The sequence below is a fragment of the Mobula hypostoma genome, chromosome 10, assembly GCF_963921235.1.
Source record: "Mobula hypostoma chromosome 10, sMobHyp1.1, whole genome shotgun sequence".
Taxonomy (NCBI): Eukaryota; Metazoa; Chordata; class Chondrichthyes; order Myliobatiformes; family Myliobatidae; genus Mobula; species Mobula hypostoma.
The window spans coordinates 19,179,269-19,189,661 of record NC_086106.1 but is presented as its reverse complement, the minus strand read 5'-3'; the positions used below and the strand labels follow the sequence as shown (position 1 = coordinate 19,189,661).

The 10,393-nt window shown below is 39.9% G+C and overlaps 1 protein-coding gene across 2 annotated transcripts in view; it reads left to right on the top strand.

Annotated features, from left to right (window-relative positions):
- The first annotated feature begins 276 nt into the window (after positions 1-276).
- LOC134352729 (uncharacterized) overlaps positions 277-10,393 on the top strand; it is a 71,183-nt gene continuing 61,066 nt past the window's right edge. For both annotated transcript variants that reach the window (XM_063060129.1, XM_063060128.1), the window contains exon 1: positions 277-407. The gene's annotated coding sequence lies outside the window, so the exon portion shown is untranslated. The remainder of the gene's footprint in view (positions 408-10,393) is intronic.

Genomic DNA, 10,393 nt, shown 5'->3' with positions numbered 1-10,393 from the left:
TGACTTTGCGAGCTGGTGGGGAGCGCTTTGGTCGATGGCCGCCCCCATGTCTCACACGTGGTGGCGGCGTACAGGGAAGATGGCAGCAGGTAAGATGGCAATCCCCATGTCTCGTACGCGGCGCTGCTCAATCCCGCTCACAGTTTGGACTTACAGACCTTGGCTAAGTGGCCCTTCTTTCCGCAGCTGGAGTTTCTCGGGCCGGGCAGAGTTTCCGGGGGTGCTTCTGGAGTCTGCAGAAGTAGCACTTCACGGACTCGCGACTGGCAGCAGCCGAGGTCGATTCGCCGGCGGGTTGTGGGGTCTGCGGCGCCCACGAGGCCATCAGGGGATCGTGTGCCTGGAGAGCCTCAGAGTTGTGCAGAGCGGCCTCCAGCGTATCGGCCAGCTTGATCGCTGAACCTAAGGTAAGATCAGCTTTTTCCAATAGCCACTGGTGCACATACACTGACCTGGTCCCCATGATGAAGGCGTCTCTCACTCGGAGCTCTGCATGCTGTCCTGCCGTCAGTCCCTGGCAATCGCAGGCCTGCACGGGCGTCTGTAGAGCCCGGACAAACTCAGCACTTGATTCCCCGGGCCGCTGGTGCCGAGTCGCTAAGCGATGCCGCACGTAGACGGTGTTTACCGGACACAGGTATTGTCCTTTGAGTGCGCTCATCGCGCCGTCGTAGCTCAGCTGGTCTCTGATCATCGAGTAGACCCGTGGACTGACCCTGGAGAGTGGAACTCTGCGATTCGCTGTGGAGTCGGTTGCTTTAATCGCCTCTAGGTGTGATTCGAAGCAAGCCAGCCAGAGTTCGAAAGCGTTTCCAGCTTCAGGTGTTTGTGGTTCGAGGTCTAACTTGTCGGGTCTCAGGTATGTTTGATGCTTTAAAATTACTGTGAGTAAAGTTGATGCACCTTCAATTACTCCAAAAGACTGGAAGTAGGGTAAATACTGAAAGGCGTTTATTCGCAGTAAAATGTCACCTCCATGCTGAGTGTCTGTCCCCGGACTGAGGAGGAGGAGCAATGGTGAAATCACCTTTATTCAGGGTTCTGTGGGAGGAGCCACAGGGACAGTCAGCAGCGGGGTGTGTCCAGACAGGTAACCCTGTTACAACATATATATATGGTTTACTACAAGAATGCCTTGGGACTCAGCTTAATCCTACTTGACAAGGACATTTTGTGGCCTCTCTTGGCTTTCTTCATTCTCTTTAGTTCCTTTCTGGCTTCTTTATACTCCTCATGTGCTGATTTCTGAAGCTCTACGTACATTTTCTTTTTCTTCTTGACTAAATTCATCACCTCCCGAGACATCCAATGTTTTCTTGTCTTTCCATCCTCATCCTTCCTTCAGACAGGAATATACCTTCCCTGCACTCTGTGTAATTGCTCTTTAAACACCCTCCACATGTCTGATGTGGTCAGCCAGAGAAAAGATGTTCCCAAATAACACTTATTAGTTCCTGCCAAATCCCCTTGTAAATACCTTGACCTCAATTTAAAACTCTTCCACAAGGACCATACCTATGCTTGTCTGCAAATAGAATCATAATCAGAATCAGAATCCAGTTTATTATCACCAGCATGTGTCGTGAAATTTGTTAACTTAGCAGCAGCAGTTCAAAGCAATACATAATATAAAAGAAGAAAAAAAATCAATCAATTACAGTACATGTGTATTGAAGAGATTAAAAATCGTGCAAAAACAGAAATAATATATATTAAAAGAGTGATGTCGGGTTCATGCGTTCAATGTCCATTTAGGAATCGGATGGCAGAGGGGAAGAAGCTGTTCCTGAATCGCTGAGTGTGTACCTTCAGGCTTCTGATGGTAACAGTGAGAAAAGGGCTTGCCCTGGGTGCTGGGGGTCCTAGTAATGGATGCTGTCTTTCTGAGACACCGCTCCTTGAAGAAGTCCTGGGTACTTTGTAGGCTAGTATGCAAGCTGGAGATTTACGACCCACTGCAGCTTCTTTCAGTCCAGTGCAGTAGCTCCCCATACCAGACAGTGATGCAGCCTGTCAGAATGCTCTCCACCGTACATCTGTCGAGGTTTTTGAATGTTTTTGTTGACAAACCAAATCACTTCAAACTGCTGATGAAGTACAGTCACTGTCTTGCCTTCTGTATAACTGCATTGATATGTTGCGACCAGCTTAGGTTCTCAGAGATCTTGACACCCAGGGACTTGAAACAACTCACTCTCCCACTTCTGATCCCTCTATGAGGATTGGGATGTGTTGCTTCGTCTTACCCTTCCTGAAGTCCACAATCAGCTCTTTGGTCGTACTGACGTTGAGTGCAAGGTTGTTACTGCGACACCACTCCAGTAGTTGGCATATCTCACTCCAGTCCACTCTCTTGTCTCCACCTGATATTCCACCAACAAAGGTCGTGTCACTGGCAAATTTATAGATGCTGTTTTAGCTATGCCCAGCCACACAGTCATGGGTATCGAGAAGGTAGAGCAGTGGGCAAAGCACACACCCCTGAACTGCACCAGTGCTGATCGTCAGCGAAGGTGAGATATTCTTTCATTATTTATTAATCTTTTTTATTGATTTAAAAAGAGCCTATATACAAACAAGAGGAGATTTATCTGATATATATATCAATAACAATACAAACAGAAAATGAAATAGACATTTTCAAAATCATACATAGTAATAAGCAAATATGTAATATATAATTTAAAAAAGACAACTAATTCTCCTCTTATCAATTCATAGAGAGGAAAAAAAACTTTAAATTTTCAAAATGAAGGAAAAAACCCACTGAACTATAAGAAAAAAAGGGGGGGAAAGGGACAAGGGACTGGGCAGTCCATTCTGAGGATATGACCAAAAAAAAGGAAAGACTTTCTGATCAAATCTAAAACTTCAAAAAAAAATTGGGCGAGTAAGAAATCAAATCAAATGAAAATATTGAATAAAAGGTCACCAGATATGCTCAAATTTAAAGGATGTATCAAATGTCTGACTACTTATTTTCTCTAAACTAAAACAGGACATAATGGAAGAAGGCCAAAAAAAGACAGTAGGTGGATTAGAATCCCTCCACTTCAATAAAATGGCTCTCCTGGCCAATAAAGTTGAAAAGGCTATCGTACGTTGAGCGGAAACATGAATAGTTCCTGCCTCCAGTGGGATAATCCCAAAGATTGCCGTAAATAAATTAGGTTGTAGGTCCAGATCCAAGACTTTGGATAGCGTTTTAAAAACATTTCTCTAAAAGTTATCTAGCTTTATACAAGACCAAAACATATGACTTAAAGGGGCCACAGGTGAGATATTATCACCAATTGTGGTCTTCTGGTCAGGAAGTCAAGGATCTAATTGCAGAGGGAGGTACAGAGGGCCAGGTGGTGTAACATATCAATCAGGATTGTGGGAATGATGGTGTTAAATGCTGAGCTACAGTCGATGAACAGCATCCTGAAATAGGTGTTTGTATTGTCCAGGTGGTCCAAGACCGTGTGAAGAGCCATTGAGATTGCGTGTGCCGTTGATCTCTTGTGGCAATAGGCAAACTGCAGTGGATTCAGGTCCTTGCTGAGGCAGGAGTTCAATCTCGTCATGACTGACCTCTTAAAGCATTTCATCACTGTAGATATGAGTGTAACTGGGTGATAGTCATAAAGGCAGCTCACATTATTCTTCTTAGGCACTGGTATAATTGTTGCCTTTTTGAAGCAAGTGGGAACTTCTCCCATAGCAGTGAAAGGTTGAAAATGTCCCTGAATACTCTCACCAATTGGATGGCACAAGTTTTCAGAGCCTTACCTGGTAGATCATCAGGGCCATACGCCTTGAGAGGGTTCACGCTCTTTAAAAACAGTTTAACATCGGCCTCTGAGACAGAGATCTCGGTGATCTTTGCAGCTGTAGTTATATTCTCCCTTTCAAAGTGGGCATAGAAGACGTTAAGTTCATCTGGTAGTGAAGCATCGCTGCCATTCATGCTTTTGGGTTTTGCTTTGTGGAAAGTAATGTCTTGCAAACCCTGCCAGAGTTGTTGTACATCCGATGTTGCCACCAACCTCGCTCGATATTGTCTCTTTGTCCTTGAAATAGCCTCCATAGGTCATAACGGGTTTTCTGCTACAGATCTGGGTCGCCAGCCTTGAATGCCACAGATCCAGCCTTCAGCAGACAACATACCTCCTGGTTCATCCATGGCTTTATGTTTGGGAATGAACAGCAATTCTTTCTTTTCAACTCTTACTATTATCCAAAATTAACAAGTGTACATCGAAGTAGGCAACACTTACAACGTCTAACAAAAAAAAATTGTTTTAAAGATTGAAAAAATTTTGGTGATGAGAAAAGAGAATAAAACCCCTAAGCAAGGAAAAGTGAGGGAAAAACCATTAGGTGTTCAATCCTGGAGCCATGTGTCATACAGAAAGCTTCTAAAGATAAACATCAAACTGCCAGCAAGAAAAAAAATGTACCAAAAATTTACAATTAGATCATGGAGAAAATCAATCAATTAATTCAAATGATAGTAGCGAGCAAATGAACCCCATCTTTTCTCAAAATCAAACACAGGTTCAAAGGTTCGACTTCTAATTTTCTCCAAACTAAGACATAGCATCACTTGAGAGAACCATTGTGACAAAATGAGAGCCGATGTATCCTTCCACTTCGAAATAATGGCCCTCCTAGCTATTAATGTAACAAATGCAGTTACATGTTGGTCAGACAAAAAGATACCGTGGATATTTTGAGGGATTATTCCAAAAAGCACAGTTAATTTGTTAGGTTGTAAATTAATTTTAAGTGTTTTAGAAATTGTAGAAAAAAACTTCAAGAACTGTTCCAGTATAGAACAAGACCAAAACATGTGTGTCAGTGTAGCTGTCTTAGTTTTACACCTATCGCAATAACTATCAACATTAGGAAACATTTTAGACAATCTCTCCTATGTCAAATAGTAACAATGTACAATTTTAAATTGAATCAGTGAATGACTCGCACAGATCGAAGAGTTAACCAATTTCAGAATCCGCGTCCAATCCTCCGTCATAGAAGTCAAATTAAGTTCCTTTTCCCAATCTTGTTTAATCTTAAATAAAGGATGCTTATCCCATTGTAATAATAAATTATAAATTCTTCCAATGGAACTCCTTCATCAAAGGTTTCATACTCGTAATAGTATCCAACAGGTCGGCATCCAATAAAGTCATCATTTTCACTATATGGATGCGACCAACAAGTGAAAAGGTAAGTGGGTTCCATCTACTAAATAAATACTTCATAGTATCCACCAAGGGAACAAAATTAGCTTTATAAAGATCCTTATATTTTTTAATGATTATAACACCTAAATATCTAAAGGAATCGGTGACTGTGAAAGGAGTATTATCATATATAGAAACAGTTTCATTTAAAGAATACAGTTCACTTTTACTAAAATTTATTTTATATCCTGAAAAATCTCCAAATTTGTTAAATAATTTTAGCAAGGCAGGAATAGAATCCTCGGGATTAGATATATAAACCAGTAAATCGTCAGCGTAAAGTGAAATCTTATGAATGGTCTCATTCACAAAAATCCCAAAAATATCTTTAGCTTCATGAAGAGCAATAGCAAGGGATTCTAGTATTAAATTTAATAAGCAAGGACTTAATGGACAACCTTGTCTTGTCCCCCGTGAAAGCTGAAAAAAGGGGATCTACAGTTATTAGTAATAACAGTAGCAATAGTCTTGTATATCATTCTAATCCAATAATTAAAATTAATACCAAAGCCAAATTTCTCTAAAACTTTAAATAAATATGTCTATTCGACTCGATCGAACGCTTTTTCAGCATTCAAAGAGACGACGCATTGTGGAGTTTTAAAAGAGGACAAATATATAATGTTCAATAATCTGCAAACATTTGAAAAAGAATAACGACCCTTTATAAAGCCTGTTTGATCTTTAAAAATTACATAAAATATTCTCCAACCGATTGGCCATTATCTTTGACAGAATCTTAGCATTGGCATTCAATAATGAAATAGGTCTACATGAGGCACAATCATTAGGATCTTTTCCCCTTTTAATAATTAAAGAAATAGAAGCCTCATAGAAAGTAAAGGGTAAATCACCTTTAACAAATGAATCCTTAAACAATTCCAACTTATACGGAGAAAGCAATTTTCCAAATCTTTTATAAAATTCTACAGGATAGCCATCATGTCCAGGGGCCTTACCAGACTGCATTGAGAAAATAGCCTTATAAATTTCGGCTTCAGTAATTTGGACATCAAGAGTTTTTTGATCCTGAACAGAAAGTTTAGGAAAAGCAATCGTTTGTAAGAAAGCATTCACTTTAGAAGAATCTACTGGACATAGAGATCTATAAAGTTCAGTATAAAAATCTTGAAAAATTCACACAGGTTTGAATGAGGTCCGTAACAACTGTGGTCATTCTTCATCCACTGAAAGATCAGTTCCCTGGTCAGGCTCATTACCCAACACCAGGTACAGTATGGCCCCTCCTTTCATTGGACCATGCACATATTGATTTAAGAAACCTTCCTGGAAGCACCGAGTAAATTCAGCCCCATCTGAAACCCTTACACTAAGAAGGTCCCAGTTTATATGCGGAAATTTTAAATTGCCCATGAGAACAACCCTATTATTTTTACACATTTCCTTAATCAGATTACATACCTGTTCCTCAATGTCCTGGTGGCTATTAGGGGATCTGTAGTACATAACACATAGGGGCAGGAGTAGGCCATCTTTCTTTTTCAATCTTTTTATTGGTTTCATAATGATAAACATACCATTGTATTGATACAAAGTTATTGGGATTACATTGTTATAATTAACATAGTTAAATATAAACCCAGTTGACACATGGGTATTAAACCTCCCAATCATACAGGATACAAATATAATATTCAAAAGAAATATAGAAATAAAATCATGGAAAAGGAAAAAAAATATGTAAAAATATACCGCAAAAGAAAAACTTACCTAAACAGTGTTAATCAACTAAACTAAGAAAAAAAAGACATGGGCTGTTATGTAACATCAAAAAAAGGAACCATTAGTGTCGTCGACTCCGCTCCTCTCGACATATATTAAAAAGAAATGGAATAAGTTTGGAAAAGGTCAAATTACAACATATGGAAATGTTGAATAAGTGGCCTCCAAGTCTTTTCGAATTTAGTAGAGGGATCATAAATAACACTGCTAATTTTTTCTAAGTTTAAACACAACATAGTTTGAGAGAACCAATGAAACGTGGTGGAAGAATTAATCTCTTTCCAATTCAGCAAAATGGATCTTCTAGCCATCAATGTTAGAAATGAAATCATCCGACGAGCTGAAGAGGTTAAATGACTTGATTCTATGATTGGTAACCCAAAAAATTGCAGTAATAGGGTGAGGTTGTAAATCAATATTCAGAACAGTTTATTGTGGGATTTTTTTCACACACTTTCTGTATTTTTTCCCAGTATGGAGTTCCAGAGCATGCGCGTTTTCTATTTGGTTATATTCATCACCGCTATCTTTGATTAGCCCGCGGTGGGATGCATGTATTGTGTTTAAGAATAATATCCAATAGTACTTAAACATATAAACGTTATTAGTTGGAATGTACGTGGCTGGAATCACCCTATTAAGAGAAAGAGGTCATTTAAAGTTTTTAATCGATTCCAGCCCGATATAATTTTTGCTTAAGAAACGCATATCAGAACGAGCGATCGAAATAGATTTTTTAAAACATGAAAGGGCCTTCAATATCATGCTGCCTGTCAAAATGAGACAAAGGGAGTGTGGTAAACCATGTATCTACGTTGTAACTGGGTTACCTGTCTGGACACACTCCTCTGCTGACTGCCCCTGTGGCTCCTCCCACAGAGTCCTGTATAAAGGTGTTTGCCTTGCCCCTCCCCCTCAGTCCGGGGGCAGACACTCACTGTGGAGGTCATATTGTACAGCGAATAAAAGCTTTTCAGTATTTTACCAAACCTCAGTCTTTTGGAGAAATTGAAGGTGCTTCAGGGAGTATCTATTTTTTAAAAATCTAATATTTTATTTATCCAAAAAGATATCGCCTCAGATATCAATGGTAGATTTTTAATTATTAAAGGAACAATTTGTAATAGAAAAATTGTCCTGGTTAATCTATACGGACCTAATGTAGATGATCCTTTTTTTAAAAATGTATTTGGTTTATTACCAGACTTAAATGAATATATGCTGCTGATGGGAGGTGACTTCAACTGTTGTTTAAACCCTTTGATTGACAATAGTTCAACCAATCAGCAGCTTCCAAGTTGTTCCGTAACACTTATTAATTCCTTTTTAATTGATTATGGTTTGATAGAAATCTGGAGAAATTTATATCCTAATGACAAGAGATTTTTCTTTTTATTCGCATGTTCATTATAAATATTTGAGAATTGATTATTTTATAGCTGATTTCCGATTTTTGTCCAAAGTCCAGAAATGTGAATATGATGCTATTTCAGTCTCAGATCATATGCCTTTAAGCTTAACTTTTGAGTGAAATGATGTTAGTTATGTAAACTTGCCTTGCCGCTTTCCAGAAAATTTATTACAAAGTTCGGACTTTGTTAAATTTATAGAGGTTCAGATAAAAGATTTCTTCCTTTTTAATAATACGGGATATGTCTCAAAATTGATTATATGGGATACACTCAAAGCATATTTGCGAGGTCGGATAATATCTTATTTGGCTAAACTCAAGAAACAGACAAAAATAGAGTTAGATAGAATTTCTAAACTAATTAAAGATCTGGATAATTCTTATGCAGTTTCTCCTAATATTGATTTAACATAGAACATAGAACAGTTCAGCACAGAACAGGCCCTTCGGCCCACAATGTTGTGCCGACCCTCAAACCCTGCCTCCCATATAAGCCCCCACCTTAAATTCCTCCATATACCTGTCTAGTAGTCTCTTAAACTTCACTAGTGAATCTGCCTCCACCACTGCCTCAGGCAGTGCATTCCATACACCAACCACTCTGAGTAAAAAACCTTCCTCTAATATCCCCCTTGAACTTCCCACCCCTTACCTTAAAGCCATGTCCTCTTGTATTGAGCAGTGGTGCCCTGGGGAAGAGGCGCTGGCTATCCGCTCTATCTATTCCTCTTATTATCTTGTACACCTCTATCATGTCTCCTCTCATCCTCCTCCTCTCCAAAGAGTAAAGCCCTAGCTCCCTTAATCTCTGATCATAATGCATACTCTCTAAACCAGGCAGCATCCTGGTAAATCTCCTCTGTACCCTTTCCAATGCTTCCACATCCTTCCCATAGTGAGGCGACCAGAACTGGACACAGTACTCCAAGTATGGCCTAACCAGAGTTTTATCGAGCTGCATCATTACATCGCGACTCTTAAACTCTATCCCTCGACTTATGAAAGCTAACACCCCATAAGCTTTCTTAACTACCCTATCCACCTGTGAGGCAACCTTCAGGGATCTGTGGACATGTACCCCAAGATCCCTCTGCTCCTCCACACTTACCAAGTATCCTGCCATTTACTTTGTACTCTGCCTTGGAGCTTGTCCTTCCAAAGTGTACCACCTCACACTTCTCCGGGTTGAATTCCATCTGCCACTTCTCAGCCCACTTCTGCATCCTATCAATTTCTCTCTGCAATCTTTGACAATCCTCTACACGATCTACAACACCACCAACCTTTGTGTCATCTGCAAACTTGCCAACCCACCCTTCTACCCCCACATCCAGGTCGTTAATAAAAATCACAAAAAATAGAGGTCCCAGAACAGATCCTTGTGGGACACCACTAGTCACAATCCTCCAATCTGAATGTACTCCCTCCACCACAACTCTCTGCCTTCTGCAGGCAAGTCAATTCTGAATCCACCTGGCCAAACTTCCCTGGATCCCATGCCTTCTGACTTTCTGAATAAGCCTACCACGTGGAACCTTGTCAAATGCCTTATTAAAATCCATGTAGATCATATCCACTGCACTACCCTCATCTATATGCCTGGTCACCTCCTCAAAGAACGCTATCAGGCTTGTTGGACACGATCTGCCCTTCACAAGGCCAAGCTGACTGTCCCTGATCAGACCATGATTCTCTAAATGCCCAGAGATCCTATCTCTAAGAATCTTTTCCAACAGCTTTCCCACCACAGACGTAAGGCTCGCTGGTCTATAATTACCTGCACTATCCCTGCTACATTTTTTGAACAAGGGGACAACATTTGCCTCGCTCCAATCCTCCGGTACCATTCCCGTGAACAACGAGGGCATAAACAAAGGGTTGAACTTCAATCACAATATAATTGACTATTAACTTATCCTATTGAAAGAAATTTGCTTAAATTAGAAAGTTAATTTTATATGTTTGGAGATAAAAGTAACAAGCTATTAGCATCTGAACTTAAAGC